General features: G+C 38.0%; 1 long non-coding RNA gene and 1 pseudogene across 2 annotated transcripts in view; both read right to left on the minus strand.

Moving 5' to 3' along the window:
* Positions 1-18,679, minus strand: part of LOC138849056 (uncharacterized) — a 108,865-nt gene extending 90,186 nt beyond the window's left edge. The window contains exons 1-2 of one of the 2 annotated variants that reach the window (XR_011387435.1): positions 14,978-18,679; positions 6,251-6,362 (exon numbers count right to left, since the gene is read on the minus strand). This is a non-coding gene — a long non-coding RNA (uncharacterized lncRNA). Of the gene's footprint in view, positions 1-6,250; positions 6,363-14,367; positions 14,938-14,977 lie in introns of those variants that run through there. The other variant, XR_011387434.1, reaches the window with a different exon arrangement.
* Positions 503-5,638, minus strand: LOC127491546 (protein phosphatase 1G pseudogene; annotated as a pseudogene).
* Positions 18,680-25,380: the final 6,701 nt, after the last annotated feature.

Below are 25,380 nucleotides of genomic sequence, written 5' to 3' on the forward strand. Positions count from 1 at the left end.
AGGTGCAGACGCTCAGCAACTGGCATGGACACAACATATGACACGAGCAGCCCTGAGGTGGAGAAAGCACCAGTTTTGGAGAGCAAGGTGAGATCAGAATGCAGAGGCATGTGGCACCAGTGATACTGCCAGAGGGAGAGCCTAGCATACCACACCAGTGTCCTGAGGGAAACAGGGAGGCCCCTCACCCAGAAAAAAACAAAAGGTGTATGTTCTCTCTCTCCATCCCCTCTACAACGGTGCCCACCAACTGGCCATTTTGGGAATAAGTAGGTAGCAGCTGCTGCAGCTCTTATGCACACACCAGCAACTGGCAGAGACAGCTGCTATCTTGTCAGCAGAGGAAGTGTAGGGGCGTTTGTGGGTAGGGAGGGTAGGGTGGAAAGTATCACCATGTTCCTGAATCTGTATATAGAAAATACATGAAATTTTATACCTTAAATAAAATTTTAAAACAGAAACAGTTGAATTAATACAATCTGTAGCATATGTCAGTGTGCCTTTATCTTCAGTTCCCTCCACATACTGGTTTGGTTTCTTTTACCCCTCTGCAGTGTACAGCTCCGTGGGTTTTCACAGTTGCATATCCAATGCTGCAATACTGTCATCCTCCACCTTGTCCTTAGGCTACCTCTATGCACTCATGCTTTTTAGCATGTGAAATCCCATTCACACAGCAGAGATACTTGGAAAGCAGTAAGGTACAGAAATTAGACTACAGAACTATAATAACATACAGAACCTATGGTAGGTGATACCAGTTGTCTTTCAACAATCATTTATCTCTTCTCCCATGGTCCAGAACCCCAGCTTTTAGTGAGATACTTGATCCTTCAAAATAAAGTTTTTTTCCTTTCAGGTTCATATAGTTTAGTGTGGCCATGTATCTAAGCTCTGGTCAACAGTGCAGGAGTGGAAAAGTTCAGGGGCAACAGATGTAGACCTAACTTACAAAGCTGCTGCTACACACTCTTTGCCCCTTTTCCTTTGTCCCTACCTCTACTGTCCTAGCTGAAACTAAGATATGATGGTTGGCTCTCTAGCTGCCATTTTGGGCTACTGGGACAAAAACCACACTGTACAGAGCCCAAGCTCAAAAGGATTTTCCAGCGCTGGACCACATTCCAGTCTTAGATTGCCTATCTTGGAATTTTTAGATGAAGGAAAAACAAGCATCTGTTATATTCAAGTCACTTAATTTTATTTTTCTATTTCCATGTCAATAGTAGCTGTACCAAATTATAATTATTATGCCATTTGTAGTTTTAAGTAAAATCAGTGTGAATTATATGACATTGTCCTGTGGTAGGCCCCAGATGAATACTTCATGGAAAATATTTTGAGGTTCTACCTAATGCATGATTAGAAGGGATGTATGGGACTAAATCTTGAATACATAGAAAGAAAAACAACCATGGGTCATATCACTCAGAGTGAAAATATCTTAATATTCTGCTATGTTTATTAACATTGTCTCCTTTGCCTATATATGACAAAATTAATTTGGTAGTACTGTCACCATGCTAGGAGAAAGTGTGTAACTACCATCAAATGATTTATTTTCCAGATGATGGTCCCTGTTTAGAATTTATCTGTATTAATATTGTTTCCCCATTGGGCCAAATAAGATTGTCCTGTAGCTTTTAAGTTTGGTAGCAAATAATTGGCTTCAAGCTATTGGAATATCATATATATCATATATGTCTTCTCCCACAGAAACAAAATGTTGGTTCTTTAGGGCATTAAAATGTATAAATTCATCTTTAAAAATAGATAGAGATAAAAATAAGCAATCTTTCATTATCCAAGCTTAATATAGGAGCTCTATGATCCATATGTTGGTTCTGAAGATACTTTCCAAAAGCCATATCCATACATAAATTTACATTGGCAACATTTCTTTCTTCCTGCTGTAATGCTTTAAAATTCCAATGCAAAGAGACCATCCTTAAATTATCTTGCCTTGTGAGTGACATCCTCCATTAAGGCCTAAATTTACCTCCAACCCACATAGATCTAGTGCTCACCGAGTTTGCTGCTATGAATTTTAATAGCTAGAATGAAAAATAGCAGAATAAAGGTTTGAGAAATTACTTGTGCTGAAAAAAACTTAGCCTCCTGTCAGTGTAGATATTCTTTCGGAACAGCCAGCTCCAGATGGGGAGATTTACAGAGGACCTGATTGTGACCTGGACTCAAAAAGGAACCAGAGGCATGAGTCAAGACTTAGAGCTAGTGGTCGATGTTTTGTCCCTAGGATCAGGCATGGCCTTGGGGAAAACTGCCTTGTGGCACCTCTCATATAATAAAGCTGGAGTTAGAGGGAATGAGGTGAAACAAGACTTCCGTGGTGGGTCCTTACATAATGACATTTCAAAATGTTTATCACATCTGTGGCAATGAGGAATAAATATCTGGTGAAAATGGGAGCTGTGAAATTTCTACAAGTTAAGTGAGAGAGTATTGTACCAAAAAATTACAAAAATGGCTCTCTATTCTCACTGAGAGTGGAACAGAAGAATACAGGCCTAGTATGTAACATGAGAGAGGTCAGTTAGTTAACAGGAATCTCCTGGAAAGAGGACCATGGTTAACAAATTAAAGTGTGGGGTTTCTATTGGTGAAAGCATGTTGGAATCCATATGCACCTGTAGAGTAGTTTTTGTTGTTGTTGTTTTTGTTAGGATGAAAAATAGGAAAATACACTTGTTCACTAGCCCAGAACCTATTTTTAATGATCTTCCATTTACTGACTCATTCCCTCATTAAGAGACAGGTGAGAGGAGAGAGAGAGAGAGAGAGAGAGAGAGCGAGAGAGAGAGAGAGAGATGAGAAGAGTTCACTTCCAACAGTTGTGAGAAAAACAAGATCCACCACCAAATAGAGAGGTAAGCAGACACAGTGGATGGAAGTTATTGGACAGCAACCTGAAATGAGAGGGAAAAAGTTGTGAGTTGTTAAGCAGTGGACAGCAAAGACAAAGACAATAGAAGTAGCAGTTTGTGTGGAACAGAGAGGGGGCTGGATCTGGGTGCACCAAGTCTCCAAGATGGGATGAGACCAGAATCTGGGTATGTTAAGGACCTCTTAGGCAAAGTGTGAGGGCAACACAGCTCACCTCCCTGATCTTCTCTCACTCTAGCTGTGGGTTTTCCAGACCCCTATGCACTTGTTCCTTGGCCAGAAAGCCTCCAACACCCAGCTCCCATGCACACCAAACCCCTACTGCTAAAGCTAAAGGAAAAAAGCAAAAATCAGTCCCAGGGCCAGAGGACTCAGAAAACTGTGTATGTGAGAAGTGTGCTAAGTGACTGCTAGTCCCACCTGGCCTTCTTGATTTCACTGTTGCCATGCTCTTCAGCCCCCTCAGCAGAGAGTATTTTTTCTGATTTTCACTTGGCACTCTGGCTGGAGCTGTGCTGGGTTTGGAGACTTGAAGCAACTGATGATACAAGTCATGCTGTCATACCCTGTACCACCCCGAGAAGTGTCTGGCACCAGGCGCTGGTCCAGAAGCTCCTCCATGATGGATGGCAGCAACTGAAACTCCTCATGTGCATCGAGCTGCCTAATCTTTTATTGAGATGCCATCACAGTCATTGACCACAAATTCAAAATCATCAGTGAGAATCAACACCCTGGGAAGGGCTGAAATCATCTGATCCTCAGGCAGCAGGTTCTGGTTTCTCCTGTAGAAGTGGTTTCCAACGGCTCTGGAGGCCCCTGTTGACTCTTTCTAGTGTAATAACCCTGACACCAGCATTCTTGAAGTATGCTAGCTCTTATCCATCCTTTGGTTTGTGGTCAAAGGACATGCCTGAAGCTTTGCCAGCTTTAGATACTACACCTTGAGAGTCTCCTGCATTGGCTATAACCAACTGCTCCCCTTCTGTCAGAGCTACCACCCCTATTGTGCCACTGTCAGAGCCAGGGTCCTCTTTGCCTTCTGTTCCATGCACCATCATCTCTTCCTCTTCTTTCTCTTTATCCTCTTCATCCTCCTCAGTGCTATCCTCATCTTCCTCATTTGCTACCTCACCGCTGCAGCCATTCTCTTCCTCACTGAATTCCTTATGTCTTCTTCCTCTTGCTCCTCCACCTCATCCTCATTGTCCTCAAAGAACCAGACTTGCAACTCGAGGCCAGTTGTTGGAGGCTGAAGAGCTGGAAGGTCTGGCCACACCAGTAGGAGTGCAAGGCTCACCAACATGGCCTGTTTTCTGTCCCACACTCCAGGATAGAGAAAAGGCCTGTGTGGACTTTGGCTGAGGAGCCACTTTGCTGTGAAGACATTTCCCTAGATAGATTCTCAGGTCCTGCCTCCACACTGAGGTCCTAGGACCCTGGTTTCTCACCTGTCCCAGCTCCAGATACGCTGTGGGGTGGGCCCTGGTGACAAAAGTTCTACGCTTATGGTAGCCTCTTCACGCAGCAGTGCAGCCTCCTTGTTGGCCAATCATCTTCATCAGCTACATTTTCTTTTCATCCTCATCCTCAGTGAGTCACCCTGCAATCTGTGCCAGCTCCTTAATGATTTCTTCAGTGGTCACTTTGGCATCAATGCCAATAAAGCATATTCCGGAGTCTTCTGTAGCTTACGTCACTTGTAGGTCCTCTGATCTTTGATGATATCAAGAAGATATTCAGCACAGTATAAGGCAAGTTCCTCTCCTCTGTGTCTATTATATGGATGTCTCACCGTCCAGCTCAGGAATACAGTTCTGGGCATCCTCCACAGAGAAGTACCAGCCTTGCATGGCAGAAGAAGCAAAAAGCCAGGGGCAGGCATGAGGCACTGACCCCATCCTCAGAGCACTTCACTGTGTTGGGCTGGGAGAGGTAAGCACCCTTGGTGGCAGCTGACCTTCATCTACAGGACAGATGAGCTGAGCAGCACAACCTGTGTGGTTGCCAGAGACAGAGTTTCCAGGAGAGCATGGCAGGAGCCAACTCATATAGGTGAAAGGCCTGGAGGCACTAACAAGATAGGAGGAGAGAGAATGGAAGTGGAAATGGCATAGCTCCAGAACCCACCCCAAATCTGCATAATTTTTATGTTTGTTAAACACTGACTTGTGAATCCGAGAGACCAGAGAAATTATGTGCTTCCAAAACAGTGTAGTAGCACAGGTCTACATAAACATTCCTTTTACAAAAGGCAGAAATAGTAAAGAAGGAACAAATGGTAAATTTCAAGCAAGACCAAAACTTAGGAAGGCAAATTCCACTTGATCCAAAGGCTCAAGAATGATGTCTTTGGTTCAGTGCTCCACCTTCTGGATCCAGTGAAGAAGTGGCCCTGCTTTTTTTATGATATATTTATTTATTTTGAAAGTCAGGGTTACAGAAGAGAGAGAGAGACAGAGAAAGAGAGAAAGAGAGAAAGAGAGAGAGAGAGAGAGAGCTCTTCCATTTACTGTCTGACTCACCAGAAGGCCACAACAGACAGCACTGGACCAGGCCAGGAAGCCAGGAAGCCAGGACCTTCATACAGATCTCCCACATGGCATCTTCTGTTGGGCATCTTTTGCTGTTTTTCCCAGACCATTAGCAAGGAGCTGGATCGGATGTGGAGAAACCAGGACGCGAACCGGCGCCAATATGGGAGGCTGGCATTGCAGGTGGCAGCTGCAACCATTATGCCACAACACTGACCCAGTGTTCTTATTTCAATGACCATATTTCTACAACAATCTCCACCTCAGAACCCTTGCAGCCTCTACCCATTGCCCAGTTCCAAAGCCACTTCCACATTGTTAGGCACTTATTACAAAAACATGTTACTCTTTTTCTTTAACTTTTATTTAATAAATATAAATTTCCAAAGTACAGCTTTTGGATTACCGTGGCTTTTTTCACTGATAACCTCCCTCCCACCCGCAACCATCCCATCTCCTGCTCCCTCTCCCATCCCATTCACATCAGGATTCATTTTCAATTATCTTTATATACAGAAGATCAATTTAGTATATACTAGGTAAAGATTAACAGTTTGCACCCACACAGAAACACAAAGTGTAAAGTACTATTTGAGTACTAGTTGTACCGTTAATTCACATAGTAACACCTTACTCTTGATACAAATCTGTATTACTTAGTGTTCTCCAGAGAAGGAGAGAGAGAAACAGAACAATACAAAGACAGAAAGAGAGAGGGGTGGGAGGAGGGAGGGGGTTGAGAGAGAGAGAGAGAGAGAGAGAAAGAGAGAGAGAGAAACAAGGAATTAACTCATAAAATTATGGAGACTCACCAGTCCAAAGATCTGTGTTAGGAAGCTGGAAACCCAGGAGCATTGATGGCATAAGTCCAGGCCACATGCAAGCAGAATTGAGACCCAGAAGAGTTGACATCTCAGTTTGTACCTAAAGGCAAGAAACATCTAATTTGGCAACCCAAGGTGATCAGGCAGGGAGAATCAGTCTTTTTGTTCTATTCAGGCCCTCAATTGACTGGATAAGGCCCATTCACACTGGAAGAGCAGTCTTCTTTACTCAGTCTACAGATTTAAATTTTGGTCTTCTCCAAGTACACTACTTTGAAAACTGTACACACAGAGTAAGTATTACTGTATGCAAGTCAGAAAACCAACCAGGGTGTTCGGGGAAATGCGAGAGAGAACACAGGCTATGACAGATGACTAACTGTATTACAAATTAATGACATATCCATAGTTCAAGATGTTGGGGAAGCAGAGAATTGAAATGTGTAGCTTCAAGAAACATGGTTTGGATTGGCTATGCAAGGCTAAAGAATATCAGTGCATTGTATTCTGACAACTATTTCTCATCAGAGTATAGGTTAGCAATTATGAATCTGTTTTATATGTATACTAAGCTTGAACAAAAAAGTAAATGTGCTGTAGACAATGAGAGTCAGGTGTCTGTCAAAGAAAAAAGTTATAAATAAACAAAAGAGGAATGGTAACAAAAATACCATGAGAGTGAACTGTAATCTAAGGTATCAGTATATACTCAGATTATTTTAATAGAGAATGATAAATTCAAAAATACAGAAGTATGTATACAAATAATCACACAAATATATATTTTCTAGTTTTGTCCTCTGTGAGGTCCAGAAAGCAGTGACATTCAACAATGAGTACACATTACACCCAGATATGGGCTTAGAAATACCATTATTCATGGGGCTAGCACTGTGGCACGGAGGGTTAAGCCTCCACCTGTTGCACTGGCATCCCATATGGGTGCCAGTTTGAGTCCAGGAAGCTCCACTTCTGATCCAGCTCCCTTCTGATGCACCTGGGAAAGCAGCAGAAGATGGACCAAATGCCTGGGCCCCTGCACTCATGTCATATATCTGGATGAATCTCCTGTCTCCTGGCTTTTACCTGGCCCAGCCCTGGCCATTATGGCCATTTATGGGGTGAACCAGCTAATGGAAGATTCCCTTCTCTCTCTCTCTCTCTCTCTCTCTCTCTCTCTCTCTCTTTCTCTCTCTCTCTCTCTCCCCCAACTCTTTCTTTCTAAATCTTTAAAAAATCACTCTACTCAAGACATCCATTTACAGAAAAAAGGAAGGAAAGGAGGGAGGGAAGGAGAGAGAGGAAGGAAGGAAGGAAGGAAGGAAGGAAGGAAGGAAGGAAAGAAGGAAGGCAGGCAGAAGGAGGGAAGGAAGGAAGGAAAAAGTAATACCATTATTTAATAAAAAGGACACAGGATTTCCTGGAGAAATAGCTGATTTAGGGCTACAAACAATAAAATATGAGTATAAGATGAGCTTGGAGCATTTTGTGGTGCTAGAGAGTAAGGCTGTGATAAAGTAGGATCAGCAGAAGGGGAAAGAAGAGAAGGGAAAGGAAGGGAAGAGAAGCTTTAGGGGCATGTCATAAAGACAAAGTAACCAACCTATGGGAGCTCTTCATAATCAATACTAGAGCAATTTGATTATAATATTAACAAATAAAAAGTAGGAAGATTCCACAGGATTGTAAACAATGACAATCATATCCGAAAATGATCATTTCATTCCTATACTTGTGTTGGTATTCTATATTAACTGCCACATGTCAGAGAAAACACATATTTCTGTTTTTGAGACTGGCTTATTTCATTAAACATAATGGTTTCCAGTTGTATTTATTTTGTTCCAAAAGACAGGACTCCATTATTTTTAATGGCTGAGTAATTTTCCATGGTGTGTGTGTGTGTGTGTGTACACATACATACCAATTTTCTTTATCTAGTCATCAGTTAATGGGCATCTGGGTTGATTACATATTTTAGCTATTGTAAATTCAGCTACATTAAAAATAGGGGTACAAATAACTCTTTCATATGCTGATTTCATTTCATTTGGGTAAATTTCCATGAGTGAGATGTGTGGGTCATACATTAAATCTATTTTCAGATCTCTAATAAATCTCCATACTGTCTTCCATAATGGTTTAATGGTTGTTCTGGCTTACATTCCCATCAACAGTGGATTAGGGTAACTTTTTCCAAATTCCTTGTCACAATTTATCATGTTTTGATTTTTGAATGACAGCCATTATAGCTGGAGTGAAATGATAACTCGCTGTGGTTTTGATTTGCATTTCCCTGATAGCTAGTGATCCTGAGCATTTTTTTTCATGTGTCTGTTGGCCATTTGTATTTCACCCTTTGAAAACTGCCTCCATGTCCTCTATTTTTTAACTCTATTGTTTGGTTGCTGAGTTTAAAAGCTCTTTTTAGATTCTGGATATTAATTCTTTATCATTTGCATAGTTTGCCAATATTTTCTCCAATTCTGTTGGCTACCTCTTGCCTTTGTGTTTTCTTTGCAGTGCAGAAGCTTCTTAACTTGATGTAATCCCATTTGTCTATTTTTTCTTAGATTGCCTGTGCTTCTGGGGTCTTTCCCAGGACATCTTTGCCTAGACCAATGACTTGCAGGGTTTCCCCAGTATTCTCTTTTAGTAATTTGTTGGCGTCAGGTCATAGATTTAGATCCATGAACTACTGTGAGTTGATTTTTGTATAAACTTAAGGTACATACTTCTGCATGTATAGATCCAATTTTCCCAGAACCATTTCTTAAAAAAACCATACCTTTTCAAGGGATTGATTTCAGCTCATTTGTCAAAGATTAATTGGTTGCAGATGTATGGATTAATTTCTGGGTTTCCTTTCTGTTCCATTGGCCTACATGTCTATTTTAGTGCCAGTACCAGGAAGTTTTGATTATAACTGCCCTGCAGTATGTCTTGAAATCTGATGTTGTGATGCCACTGGCTTTGTTTTTGTTGTATAAGATTTCTATATTTATGTGGGGTCTCTTGTGTTTCCATATGAATTTTAGGATCATTTTTTTTAGATCTGAGAAAAAAAGTCCTTGGTATTTTGATTGAGACCATAATGAATCTATAAATTGCTTTTGGAAATATGAACATTTTGATGTTAATTCTTCCAATCCAAGGACATGGAGGATTTTTCCATTTTCTGTGTCTTCTATTTCTTTCTTCCATGTTTTGTAATTTCCATTGTAGAGATCTTTCACTTCCTTGGTTAAATTTATTCCAAAGTTGAGACCGGCACCATGACTCCCTTGGCTAATCCTCCGCCTGCGGCGCCAGCATCCCATATGGGCACCGGGTTCTAGTCCTGGCTGCTCCTCTTCCAGTCCAGCTCTCTGCTGTGGCCTGGGAAGGCACTGGAGGGTGGTCCAAGTGCTTGGGCAGCTGCACCCATGTCGGAGACCAGGAGGAAGCACCTGGCTCCTGGCTTCGGATTGGCATAGTTCCAGCCATAGCAGCCATTTGGGGGGTGAACCAATGGAAGGAAGACCTTTCTCTCTGTCTCTCTCTCTCACTGTCTAACTCTATCTGTCAAATAAAAAAATTTATTCCAAGGTATCTAAAATTTTTTGTAGCATTGTGAGTGGAACTGATCTTACAAATTCTTTTTTAGTCATAGCATTGTTTGTATGTAGAAAGACTATTGATTTTTGTCTATTCATTTTATATGTTGTCATTTTACCAAATTCTCTTATTAGTTCCAATAGTCCCTGGGTGGAGATGTTTTCATTCCCCAAATATAGCATCATGTCATATGCAAATAGGGATAATTTGTCTTCCTCCTTTTCAATTTGTATCCCTTGATTTCTTTTTCTGGATAAAACTTCCAGGACTATGTTGAATAGCAATAGTGAAAGTGGACACCCCTGTCTGGTTATGGATCTTAGTGGAAATGCTTCCAACTTTTCCCCATCCAATATGATGCTAGCCATGAGTTTGTAGCATACTGCTTGGATTTTGTTGAGGAATGTTCCTTCTATACCCATTTTGCTTAAGATTTTCATCATTAAAGGTTGTTGTGTTTTATCAAATGTTTTTCTCATTTATTGTAATCATATACTTTTATTCTTTGTTAATATGCTGTATAACATTTATTGATTTGCATGTATTGAATAATCCTTGCATACCAGGGATAAATTCCACTTGCTCCAGGTGAATGACATTTCCTGATGTGTTGTTGAATTTGATTAGCCAGTATTTTCTTGAGGATTTCTGCATCTATGTTCATCAGGGATAATTAGTCTATAGTTCTCCTTCTCTGTTGTATGTTTTTCTGATTTTGGAATTAAGCTTGCTGTCCTCATAGGAATTCAGGAGTGTTCCCTCCTTTTCAGCTGTTTTGAGTGGCTTGAGAAGAACTGAAATTAGTTCTTCTTTAAAAGTTTGATAGAGGTCAGTAGTGAAACCCTCTGGTCCTCAGCTCTTCTTTGTTGAGAGAGTCATTATTACAGATTCAATCTTAATCATTTTTATTGGTCTATTTAGTTTTTCTATGTCTTAATGACTCAATTTTGTCAGATTTAATGTGTCTAGAAATCTATGCATTTCTTCTAGATTTTCTAAATTTTTTGGCATATAGCTGTTTGTAGTAATTCCTGGTGGTTCTTTTTGTTTCTGTGGTATCTGCTGTTACATCTCCTTTTTCATCTCTGATTTTATTACTTTGGGTCTTCTCCCTCTGTTTTTAGTTACTTTGGCCAAAGATATATCAATTTTGTTTGTTTGTTTGTTTTCAAAAAACCACCTTTTAATTTCGCTGAATTTTGTATCATATTTTGGTGTCAATATTTGTTTATTTCTTCGGTAAGATAATTAGTTCTTTTCTCCTACTAATTTTGGGTTTGGTTTGTGTTGTTTTTCTAGGAACTTCAGTTGCATTGATAGATCATTTATTTGATTTCTTTCCAATTTCTTGATGTTGGCACTAACTTCTATAAACTTCCTTGTGAAGACAGCTTTTGCTGAATCTCATAACTTTTGATATGTTGTTTTCTCATTATCATTCATTTCCAGGAATTTTTTAACTTACCTTTCTATTTCTTCTATGACCCATTATTCATTCAGAAGCGTGTTTTACAGTATCCATGTATTTGGATATTTTCTAGAATTTCTTAAGTTGTTAATTTTCAGTTTCATTCCACTGTAGTCATAAAAGTTACATGGTAGGATTTCAATGCTTTTTAATTTATTGAGACTTGTTTTATGGCATAAAGAAAGTTCTATGCACAAATGAAAAGAATGTGTGTTCTACAACCATGGAATTAAATGTTCTATAGATGTTATTTAGGTCTGTTTGGTCCAGAGTATCTGTTGTTTGTTGATTTTTTGTTTGTTGATATGCCTGTTGATGAAAGTAGGATGTTGGGGCTGGCATTGTGGTGTAGTAAGCTAAGCCAAGGCCTGTGGCACAGGCATCACATATGGGTACCAGTTCGAGACCTGGCTGCTCCGCTTCTGATCTGTCCCCCTGCTAGTTTTCTTGGGAAAACAGCAGAAGATGACACACATATTTGAGCAGCTTTTCTCACATGGGATATTAGAAGAACCTCCTGGCTCCTTGTTTTGTCTTGGCCCAACCTCAGCAACTGTGGCCATTTGGAGAGTGAACAAGCAGATGGAAGACCTCTCTTTGTGTATTTCTCCCTCTCTTTTTGCAACTGTGCCTTTTAAATAAATAAAATAAATCTTTTAAAAAATAAAGTGGGGCATTGAAGTTCCCCATTATTATTGTGTTGGAGTCCATGTCTTCCTTTAAATCCATTAACATTTGTTTTAAATCACCAGGCACCAGGCATTGGGTACATATACATTTACAATAGTCACATTTCACTTTTGAATTGACCTTTAATCATTACATAATTCCCTTCTTTGTCTTTTTAAACAGTTTTGGCTTTAAATTCTATTTTGTTTGATATTAGGATGATGATGCCTGCTTGTTTTTGTCTTCCATTAGCATGTAATATCTTTTTCCATACTTTTGTGTTCAGTCTGTATCTTTGTTGGTGAGGTGTGTTTCTTGAAGGCAGCAAACATGGGTCTTACCTTTTAATCCATTTAGCCAGTCAGTATCTCTTAATTGGAGAATTTAGGTAATTTACATTCAAGGTTATTATTGATAAGTAAACTTTGTCTTACCATTTTCCACAAATATTCCTATTGGATAATAATCCTATTGGATTTCCTTTGTACTTTTACTAGGAGACTTTCTGCCTTAACTTAGTTTCATATTGATGACTATCTTCCCTGATCTATGTAGTACATCCTTAAGCATCCTTTGTAAAGCTGGAAAAGTAGTGACAAATTTTTTCAATTTCTGTTTTTTTGGAAGGTCTTTATTTTACCTTCATTTATTAATGAACGCTTTGCAGGGTGCAGTATTATGTGTTGATAGCTTCTTTCTTTTAGGACTTGCACTATGTGTCTCCATTTTGTCCTAGCCTGTAGAGTTTCTGATGAGAAATCAGCTGTTAGTCTAATTGAAGATTCTTTGAAGGTAATCTTGTGGTTTTTGTGAACATTTTAGAATATTTTATTTATGTTTTACTGTTGAAAATTTCACTATTATGTGTCATGGTGAAGATCTTTGCTGATCATACCTGTTAGGAACTGTATGTGCTTCCTATCCTTGATGTCTCTTTCTTTCTCCAAATTAGGGAATTTTTCTGCTATTATTTCCCTGAAGAGGCCTTCTAATTCATTCTTTTTTTCCATACCTTCAGGAACTCCTAAGACACACATGTCTGATCATTTGATAGTATCCCATAAATCTTGAACACTGTTTTTAGTTTTTCTAATTTTTTCTTTTTCTTTTGTCTGAGATATTTCCAAGGATCCAAGGATTTGTCTTCTACCTCAGACATTCTTTCTGTGCCTCACCAAGTTTGTTATTGAGGTTTTCCACTTTATTTTCTATTTTACATATTGACTTCTTCATTTCTTTTTTTTATTTAGTAAATATAAATTTCCAAAGTACAGTTTATGGAATACAATGGCTTCCCCTACCCATAATTTCCCTCCCACTCGCATCCCTCCCATCTCCCGCTCCCTCTCCCATTCCATTCACATCAAGATTCATTTTCAATTATCTTTATATACAGAAGATTGATTTAGTATATATTAAGTAAAGATTTCATCAGTTTGCACCCACACAGAAACACAAAGTGTAAAATACTGTTTTAGTACTAGTTATAGCATTATTTCACATTGGACAACACATTAAAGATAGATCCCACATGAGAAGTAAGTACACAGTGACTCCTGTTGTTGACTTCACAAGTTGACACTCTTGTTTATGGTGTCAGTAATCTCCCTAGGCTTTAGTCATGAGTTGCCAAGGCTATGGAAGCCAGAAACAAAGGGACTTCTTCATTTCTAATATTTCAGTTTGATTTCTCTTCAATATCTCTATTTCTCAGTAAAATGTTTCATCCGTATTGTATATGGATTTCTTTATCTCATGAATTTGAATTGCTTTGTTTCTGAGTAATTTTTTCTTATTTACTTCTTTGTAAGTCAGAAGAAAGGTGTGTGTGTGTGTGTGTGTGTGTGTGTGTATATATATATATATATATATATATTTCATCCACAGGTTCATTCCCCAGTTGGCTGCAATGGCCAGGGTTGGGCCAAGTTAAAGCCAAGATCCAGGCGCTTCTTCAAGGTCTTGCTCATGGGTCCAGTGGTCCAAGTGCTTGGGCCATCCTCTCCTGTTTCCCAGGCACAATGGCAGGGGGCAGGATTAGGAGTGGAGCAGCTAGGACTCTAATCAACACCTATACAGGATGCCATCGTGCCAGTCCCTCTGAATGATCTTATGATCATTCTTTTGAATTCACTTTCAGGCATTTTATCAATCTCTTCATCTTCACATTCTAATATTGAACTGCATCAAGCATTATCTGCTGCTTTCTCAAGCACAGTACCACAGAATTGATGGGAAGAAGAGCAACCAGACTGCAATTTGGGATGCTGACATCACAGGCAGAAACTTAACCTATTATATGGCAATGCTGGCCTCTGCTTTGAAATCTTATCTCTGTGGAGGCACAAACTAGGAATAAAAATTGAAATACCTATTCCTATAACAGAAGGGCATAGTACAACTCAGCATCCAATTCTTATAAGTCTTCTGTAAATCTGAAATACATATTTTTTAAAAAATAAGAAGTTAAAAAAGAAACAAATTTCAGGACTACAGATCAGCAGAGGGACTGAGCCTTCCTGGGTTCTTCCTGCTGTACCATTACAGGGTGCATCACCACTTCCCCCACAATATGAGCACTAGGAAAACAGAGGATGAGATTGTTCTATTTGCCAGTGTATCAGCCAGTGTCTGTCAATGCCTAACATACAATAAATTCTCAATAAGCACTTGCCTAAGGGAAAAATTACTTTGTAGTATTAAAAAAATCTAGGTTATGGGTTACATCCAATACTCATATCATCAAGATGTCATTTTCCCTTTTGTTTTCAATCTTTATAAATTGATTTTATTAAGTGAACCAGCTCTGATCTCAGATTGATTTTTTTCCAGAATTCTTCTGATTTTGGCAATACATAGAAAAAAAGATCAATACAGGAGGATCCAATTCAAATGTTCAATATTTGTCAACCAGGTAAACAAATGCTTTCTGTTGTGGATGTGTAGCCTTCAGTCTACAGTAAATCATTGACTAAACTTACTGTTGTCAGGAAGAACTCAAGAACTTCAATTTTTTTCTAGGATAAAAGAAAATGTGCATGACAAAGTATATAGTTTAATTCATTTGTAGGCAGCTATGTTGTTTCATTATTAGCTATATTTAGAATTAGAATTAGAATTAGAATTACATATACAAGAGCAATTCTAAATCTGAAACACTTCTTAAAACCAGAAGAAAAAATGATCTGTTGAATAACTGTTTTTAATTTTAACCTGATATCCAATATAGAGCTTTTTATTAAAATTTTTATCATTAAAAAATGGAAAAAAATCTTCCATGGTCAGCGATTGAAAGAACAAACATCATCAAAATTTCCATACTACTGAAAGCAATTTACAGAGTCAATGTGATCCCAATCAAAATACCAATGACATTCTTCTCATATCTAGAAAAAAATAATACTAAAATTCATATGGAAACCCAAGAGAACCTGAAAAGCTAAAGCAATCTTATACAACAAAAACAAAGCTGGAAGCATCACAATACCATATTTCAAGACATATGACAGGGAAGTTATAATTAAAACAGCCTGGTATTAGCACAAATAAAGATGTGTAGACCAAAGGAACAAAATAGAAATTCCAAAATCAATCCGTGTATCTACAAACAACTTATTTTTGACAAAGGAGTTAAAATTAATTTGTGACCGGCGCCACGGCTCACTAGGCTAATCCTCCGCCTTGCAGCACTGGCACACCGGGTTCTAGTCCTGGTCGGGGCACCGGATTCTGTCCCGGTTGCCCCTCTTCCAGGCCAGTTCTCTGCTGTGGCCAGGGAGTGCAGTGGAGGATGGCCCAAGTCCTTGGGCCCTGCACCCTCATGGGAGACCAGGATAAGTACCTGGCTCTTGCCATCGGATTAGTGTGGTGTGCCGGCTGCAGTGCGCCAGCCGCGGTGGCCATTGGAGGGTGAACCAATGGCAAAAGGAAGACCTTTTTCTCTGTCACTCTATCTCTCACTGTCCACTCTGCCTGTCAAAAAAATATCAATTCATAGAGCAAGGACAGTCTCTTTAACAAATGGTTCTGGGAAACTGGATCTCCACATGCAGAAGTATGAAACTAGACCCATACCTTACACCGTACACAAAAATCCACTCAAAATAGATCAAAGACCTAAATCTACAACATGATACCTTCAAATTACTAGAAAATATTGGGGAAACTCTGCAAGACATTGACATAAACAAAGACTTCTTGGAAAAGTCTCCAGAAGCACAGGCAATCAAAGCTACAACTGACAAATAGGATTACATTAAGCTGAGAAGCTTCTGCTCTGCAAAAGAAACACTCAGCAAAGTAAAGAGGTAACCGACTGAATGGGAGAAAATATTTGCCAGCTATGCAACTGATAAAAGGTTAATTCAGAATCTATAAAGAGCTCAAGAAATTTAACAACAACAAAACAAAAATATATTTGAGAAATGGACAAAGGACTTGGACAGGCATTTAAGAGAGGAAATTTAAATGGCCAACAGACACTTGAAAAAATGCTCAGGATCAGTAACCATCAGGGAAATGCAAATAAACTGTATAATGAGGTTTCACTTCATCCCAGTTAGAATGGTTTTCCTACAGAAATCAACAAACAAATACTGGTGAGGATGTGGGGGAAAAGGTACCCTAATCTACCACTGGTGGAAACGTAAACTGGTACAGCCACTGGGGAAGACAGTATGGAGGTACCTCAGAAATCTGAATATTGATCCATCATATGATCCAGCCATCCCACTCCTGGGAATACCCAAACCAAAAGAAATAAGTATATGAAAAAGTTATGTGCCCCACTTTCATTGCAGCACAATTCATAATATGCAAGATATGGAATCAACCCAGATTTCCATCAACTGTTGACTGAATAAAGAAACCATAGTATATATACACTATGGAGTACTACTCAACTGTAAAAAAAAAAAAGAAATTCTGTCATTTGCAACAAAATGGATGCAACTGGAAACCATTATACTTAGTGAAATAAGCCAGTCCCAAAAAGAGAGATATCATATGTTTCCCCTGTACAAGGGTAAGTAATAGAGTACTTACAACGTAATAAATTGAGTTGAAATGAACATCTTTGTCTCTTCTGTTGAGGAATGGTGTTTTCTCTTTCTTCATACTATTTGTTGAGCTATTTTACTTAGTATAGAGTTAAACTTATTGTCATTAAGTAAACTGAAAAATCTCTAAAAATTAAGTGTGGGAATGGGGGAAGGAGGGGGAAGAAGGGCTGGAGCATTGGTGGGAAGGAGGGAGGTATCACTATTTTCCTAAATCTGTGTATGTGAAATACATGAAACTTGTATAACTTAAAAGCGGTGGGGAATATCTGACCCAAGGTCCATATAAGGCATGCAAAATCATTTTGTCTAGCCCTTCCAAGGCAACTGCAAATAGGCATCCTCAAAATTGAATAAATTCATAGCAGGCTAATTTTTAAGTTGATAATATTGCATGACCACAAGTGATGTTATAAAATATCCAAATGGCTTTTGGCATAAAATCTGCCCATCCCACAGCCATAAAAAAAACAAGTTCATAGCCAGAAATGACGGATGGTCAGAGATGACAATGCAGAGGGTTGAAACCTTAGTCATTTCCTTATAGTTTTTACAAGGACATTAAATCTCTGAGTGTCTGACAATCATAGAAACCACAATGTCCAAAATAAAGTCCTACCAAAAAAATAATTTTCACTGCTTAATAATCTCCTATACACTGGGTCTGAAAATGTACCTATGAAAATATCAAGATCAATTCATCCACACTGTAAAATTGATGGCATTTATGTGATTCTGGAAAACTTGAAAATAGAAGGAGGAAAAGCAGTCAATAAAAAATGAAATGACTGAACATAATTTTGAAAGATTCACTTAAAACAGAAATACTTTGCTCCTGGAGCACAGTTTTCACAAACAACACAAAAGCTCATAGTCAGCAATCAATGTAGTTCACTAAATGCAAACTGAAGAACACTAACAAAATAACCCAGATGCTATTGTTCTCCTGAACCTGTACAGATTCTCATCTGGTTTGTTAAAATCAAAAATGCTGATTTTGGCATTTCTTCTCTTCACAGGTGGAGTGTGACTTTGTTTACCTGCCTGAATAATGCCAGAAAAGGAAAATACAGGCCATTGCACAGAGGGTGCTATTTTATTCCCTGATTGGAACTGTCTTCCCTGGGATTAAGTTGTTTTTCACGGGTATGGACTTTTCTCAGACATCTTTAGCCTCTCCTACAATGTAGCATCAGAACAATTCAGAGAACAGGATAGGCACAAAGGGAAGAGGGAAATCAGAGTGTTTCAATATTAAATTTTAAAATTTTCATCATTTGGATTTTATTGGTGAGAAAACTACTACAATAAATTTATACTGAGTGAACACTCTTATTTCTTAGATTGAACAATTTTTAATATCTTCATAAATTCAGCTGATGTGATACTCTCATAAATTATTTTATAGGAAGTAATTTTTATGCCGAAAGTCAAATTATGCATACATATATAATTGCATATGAATGAAAACCTGCCTCAAACTTTCCTCTCAGAAATTTGCCTGCAGTTTATATGTGAATCTGAAGAACATAATCTGTATAGAATCAAATAAGGGACATGAGATTGAGGGGTTTTTTTGGAATATAGAGCTGCTATTAAAATAACAGCACCTATTTTGTATTTTTACTAAATAAAATTATATTAAATATACAAAATATTAAATTATTGAATATAGCTAAATCACTGCTTAAAAGGAAATTTACAACATGAAATACCTATGTGAGAAAAGAAACAAGGTTTCAAATGAATTATCTAATTTTCTATTGAAGAAGCTAGGAAAAGATAAACCAACCAGCCAAAGTAAGTAAAAGAAAGGAATTAATAAAAATAAGAGGAGGAATCAATGAAATAAGCAACAAATAACAGAAATAGTCAATTAAGTCAGAAATCTGGTCTTTGTAAAATGCAAAAATTTAAAAAAAGATAAACCTCAACAAGATAAATTTTTTGATCAATAGCAAAAGAAAGCACTAATTAATATCTAAAATAAACTATACAAATGATATATATATACACATGAATAGAATAAAATATTATTAACAATTTCATGCCAATGAATCCAATGCAGGTGAACATACATTCACAAAAAATGACACAAGAAGAATACAAAATCTGAATAGCCCAGGATTTATGAAGAAATCTGAATTTGTTAATAAGCTCTTCATATAACACCAATCCCAGATGGTTTCACTCATGAACATTTTCAGATTTTTGAAAGAGAAATGGCATTTCTACATTCCTACCAATGTTTTCATGAGGTCACAACAACCCCGATGCCAAAATATTACAAAGAAAGAAATTCAGAGACCAATACTTCATAAAATAGTTGAAAATATCTTGAAAAAATACTAGCAAATCAACAAAAGTAATACATACAAAAACATACTACATCACAACCAAATGAGGTTTCTCTCAAGAAAATAAGATTAGTTTTAACATCCAAAAATCACTCAATGTATCATCATGTTGGAAGAATAATGAAGGAAAAATGCATAATCACCACAACAGATTTTTAAGAAAGCTTTTGAAAAAGTCTAAAACCAATTCGTGAATAAAATAGTCAGCAAACTAGGAATAGAGAGGATCTTTCATTTAAGAAAGCCTGTGTATGAACAACTGATACTCATGTAATGTAGAGATAGCTCACATAATAAAGCAAGAAAGTAAAAGATGTAAAAATTAGAGAGCAAGTACACTTGCCTTTATCCACAGAAAGCATAATTATTTATGAAGAAAATACAAGGAGTCCAAAAATACTACTGAGGTTAATAAATAAATTTAGCAAAAGTTCAGATCCAAGCTGTGTTGTATGTGTATATATAAATGATATTCCTACATGCTAGAAACAATTAGAAAAAAATAGAAATAAGTGTTTTTAAAAAGTGTAGAACCTCTATACAGGAAACAAAAATGGCAGATGTGAATTTTAAGACACCTATAGAGGCATAATAATGAGTTCTGGGATTGGAACACCTCATCTGGATACGGTGTCAGTGCTCTCCAAACTGATCTGCAGACAGCGTAATTCCAGCCTCAACCTTAACATATTTTTTTCTGCAGTAATTGGTGAGTTGTTTCTAAGAGTTACACAGAAATGAAAAAGACCAAAGATAGCCAGAATAGTCCTGAAGAAGAGAAAAAATTGGAAATTTGTACCACTTGCCTTTAAGATCTAATACAAATTAATTAAAGCTTCATTAATCGAGGTAAATAGGCTAAGAACAGAAGTTGGAGTTATGAAACTAACCATCATATATTCAGTTAGTTGATTTTGGACAAAGGAATCAACACAACAAATAGAGGAAATTCTTTTCAACAAATGATGTTAGAAGAACTAGATATCCAAACATAAAAAAATGAAATGGGGACAAGCTTTTAGCCTAATGGTTAACATGCTGCTTTGGATGCTTGTAGCCTCTATCAGAGCATCTGAGTTTGATTCTGTTAATGCAGACCCTGGGAAGTAACAGTCATAGCTCAAACACTGGGTTCCTGTCACCCATGTGGAAGCTCTACATTGAATTTTAGGCTCCTGGATTTGGTGATGGTCCAGCTCCTCTGTCATGAGCCTTTGAAAAATACATACTTCGCTACATGCAAACTTTACCTCAGCAATAAAATAATGCAAGAAAAATTCAGTTCCTTGTCTACACTTCAGTCATTACAACTAAAAATTGCAACTACAGATTTATTGGAGAATTCAAGATCCTTTTTGTTAGTGCCTTGTCATAGGTTGTCAAGTTTATGTCTTAGAAAATATTGCTTTCAGGAGCAGGGGTTGTGGCACAACAGGTTGGGCCATAGCTTGCAACACCTGCATCTCCTTTTCTCTCCCTCTCTCTCTTTCAAATAAATACATAAACAAAATTATTTTATAATTATTTTTATTAAAATAATAACACCTTATTATGTTTATTTCTTACTCATAGTATTTATGCAAGTAGGTCAATGTTAAAACAAAGTATCCTTATGATTTGAAAAGTGCACTGCTTTCTTTCTTCACACTTCCGTATCTCATGGAGAGAGCCTGACCAATACATGGCATTTAGATTTATATCATGAAGGTCTTCCCCTAAGAATTATTAAAATGAAAAATGGAAAAACCATGACTAAAAAGTAGACCAATGTGGCCAACATTATGGCGCAGCAGTTTAAGCCAATGCTTGCAATGCCAGCACCCCATATCAGAGAAGTGGTTCAAGTCCTAGTTGCTTTTAATCCCTGCTAATATGCCTGGGAAAGCACAGAAGATGGTCCAAGGACTTGGCCCCTGCCAACCAAATGGGAGACCCATATGGATTTCCTGGCTCTTGGCTTCAGCTTGGCTCACTCCTGTCCCAATTCTAGCTGTTGTGGCCATTTAGGGAGTGAACCAGTGGATGGAAATCCTTTCTCTCTCTCTTTCTCTCTCTCTCTCTCTCTTTACTTCTCTCTCTCTCTCCCTCCCTCCACCCATGCTTTCTAAATAAAATAAAATAAAAAACAAGCAGAAATATCAACATGAGTTACAGGAAATAATAATGTAATTAAAAGCTGTAAAATGACAGAAATTAAATATGTTACAATAACAATTAAAATCTATCGAATTTTCTCCAAAGAAAATGATTGCGAAAGATAAACTGTTAATATAAAACAGCTCAGTTTTTTTTATCAAGTGAGAATTACTTATTCCTTATTCTAAAGCAACTTTTAAAATTAATTTCTGCGTTTAAAACTGTCACATTTTACAACAAATTTATAAAATAATAAAGCCTACAAAGATCAAGACAACCCTACAGTCTTTTTTTCAAAGTTAAATCAATCTTCTGAAGTTTGACAATGACTGGCTTTATAAACTAAAAAAGAGAGAATTAGTGAGTTGTTGTTTCCCTGAAATTGCCCAGCTGCCTCTAATTTGGGAAAGATAAATGCAGGTTAGGAAGACCATTTGAGTCTGCCAAACAGAAGCACTAGCAGGAAGCCACACTGAGTGGGAGGGAAGAGACTGAACAATCCATTTGCAGATAAAGCTCTTGAGAAGTTGAGGAAGTTTTCTGAGTAAATACCACAGGAGGTTCATAATAACATCAATACTTACACAGTTCATACCTGCAAAGTAGCAGCAGCAGTGACTGTTCACACTTCATACACCAGGACCCTCGCTCTGTAAAACAGAGTCCTCTTGTCAGTAGTTCTCATACACAAGAACAGTAATGACAAGGGATGTCACTTGGGTGAGATAAGAACATAAGTGCTATTGGACAAATCCCATGGTGCCATGCCATTCATCTTCAGTTAAGAACCATGTGTGCCACTAAGAAAATGACTGATCACTTCAGGATAAATCTAATTTTGCAAGAGTCTCCCGCCAACACACTGCTTATAAAACAATGAAAGGAAGAAAGGAATATATGCTATCTTACAAGAACAATACAAACAAGACAATATCACTTACTCATTCAACAGACAAGTGCTATGTCCCAAATACATATACACTCCAATTTTTAACAATCCTGCTGCTGAAGTATTGCCACTCTTTTTAAATAGATGAGACTCAGAAAGATTGTAGTTACTTGTCAACCAGATTTCCTTAAGGATATATATAGGTAGTATTTTACTTGACATTTTAGCTTTCAGGCACAAAGACTAGCCCATATTAAACTTAATCAGGATAAAAATCTAGCATGTGAAAATGCATATTACCAAAGAGAGACAGGCTTACAACTATAAATGAAAACATTTGATGGGTTATTAGGAAATAATAGCCCAATCTTTGGTTCATAACTGGTGCTTGTACATAATTCAATCCACAAATCCAATGCTCACATAAAACACAAAATTCCAATAAATTATTTTGTCAGAGTCAGAAAAATATAAGACTTCTGACTTGTGTAAAACTTTTATACTCTGTTCATGATCGATTTGTTTCTGCATCCCTCATATTCATCTTCATACCAAGCCCTTTGAGTCAGCAATGATTAAACCATTCTGAATAATTTTGATATGCTTTTAATTTGTTTTGACACTATATAAAAATGTCAACTCTCTATAATTTGAGGATAATCACTCTTATCATGTGTATGTTGGGATTGTGATTTAATTTTGCATTTCCTGGGGGAGTGAAAACATTCCTATTCAGCTTATGTTTCACAAGCATTCTGCAACAGCTGTCCACAGGATGACATAAAAAGCAGACGCTAACTATGTCATTATCACAAACTGTTCACACTTGAAAGGTTCGTGTTTAGTACGTATTTCTTTTTCCTGATTACATAAATGCCTAACATTTATGAAGCTATTTCCTTCTGCATCATTGAGAATGGAGTTAGGAATAAGTGTATAAATTGATGAAGGTACTTCAAAAACTCCACTGAAAATGAAATTAAAAGAGAATGGGATGTTCCAACATGGAGGCTAAGAAACTCTAACCACCAGCTCCCCACAGAGACACCAAAGTGAAAAGCTATATGCACACCAAGTTGCCCTCACAAGAGCTATGGAAGATAGGCCAGTGCCCGTAAATGGAGTCTGTGGACTTGTGCCAGTATCAGGTGGAGACCTGTACCCTGGTGAAAAAGTTTTGCTTTGGCGTGTATCACCACCAGCTCCCTCTAGGCCTGGTGTGCACTCCCAAAGTTGCACAAGATTTGGTGATTGTAAGACCCAAGTGTGACCCACCTAGGGCCTGGATGAGGAGCTGCCCCTTTCACCCCACCTACAACCTAGAGCTGACAGCAGAATATTACAGGATTGTTTTGGGACTCAGTGCCAAGCTGATAAATGCCAGCATGGAGCAGATTCCAAGGGTCTTTGTTCCCAAACCTGTGCCTGAGGGCAGAGCCTATACATCTATTTTCATGCCCGGTGGAGTTATATGGTCCTAGTTCACCCAACAAAGCTGTACTTCAGATATTGAGGAGAGAGACACACATTAACAGAAAAACAAAACTTGACAGAGATTATCACCACCAGACTTCTGCTACAAGAAATGTAAAATACGGGGCCAGCACCATGGCACAGTAGGTTAATCCTCCACCTGTGGCGCCGGCATCCCATATGGGAGCCGGATGTAGTCCTGGCTGCCCCTCTTCCAATCCAGCTCTCTGCTATGGCCTGGGAAAGCAGTAGAGGATGGCCCAAGTCCTTGGACCCCTGCACCCAGGTGGGAGACCAGGAAGAAGTACCTGGCTCCTGGCTTCGGATCGGCATAGCTCTGGCCATTGCGGCCATTTGAGGAGTGAACCAGCAGAAGGAAGACCATTCTCTCTGTCTCTCCCTCTCATTGTCTGTAACTCTAACTTTCAAATAAAATAAATTAAATATTTTTTAAAAAGAAAAAGAAATATAAAAGACAATAAGACAATATTTGAACTGAAAATAAGAGATGCTACCAAGTAAGAAGAAAATATCAGAAGATAGAAACAAAAGATTCAGAATGCTATAGTGTTGTGAATTTGTTGTGTAAATCATTTATATCTTTACTGTGAAGACTAAAAAAATATAATTACTATCCTAAAATGTTAAGAGAGAGGCAATGTAGAAAAAGAGGTAAAATGTAACAACAGAAGTTCAAAATTTAAGGAAAATAGAGCACAAATGTAGAGCATTTTATTAGAATGTCTTACGTCTTTAGTCTTTAATTATCTCTTTTCTTATATTTATAATGAATGTTAAGTTTTTTCCTATCAAGCTGACTTGTTATAGCCAAAAGAATCTTTTTTGTAAGCCCCAAGGTAATCTCAATGCAAAATCTATACATAGACTTACCAAAAATAACAAGCAAAGAATCAAAGTGCACCACTAGAGGAAATCACTTAAACACAAATAAATATTATAAGACAGAGAGAAAGAAAGAAACTACAAAAAAATGTAAACCAAATAACCAAAATGTCAAAAGTAAGGCCTTACTTATCACTAATTACCTTAAATGTCAATGGACTAAATTTTCAAAAAAAATATAAAAAATGACTGAATGGATTAGAAATCAGGACCCAATTATATATTATTTACAAGAAATTCACTTCGGGGCTAGTGTGGTGTAGCAGGAAAAGCTGCAGTCTACAATGCCGGCATTCTGTATGGGTGATGGTTCAAATCCTGGCTGCTCCACTTCCTATCCAGCTCCCTGATAATGCACCTGGGAAAGTATCAGAAGATCAGAGTTCTTGGGCTCCTGTACCCACTTGGGAGGCCCAGAAGAAACTCTTGGCTCCTGGTTCCCATCTGGCCGATTGTCGCTCCCCCTCTTCGCAGAGGAACGACACAGGACCCACGCTGTTCTTTTGTCTGCTCGGCCCTCCCCGGGTTTGCTGCTGGTTCTTCCCGGGTTGGCTACCATCTCTTCCACC

Source organism: Oryctolagus cuniculus, chromosome 3 (assembly GCF_964237555.1).
Source record: "Oryctolagus cuniculus chromosome 3, mOryCun1.1, whole genome shotgun sequence".
In the NCBI taxonomy this organism is placed as follows: Eukaryota; Metazoa; Chordata; class Mammalia; order Lagomorpha; family Leporidae; genus Oryctolagus; species Oryctolagus cuniculus.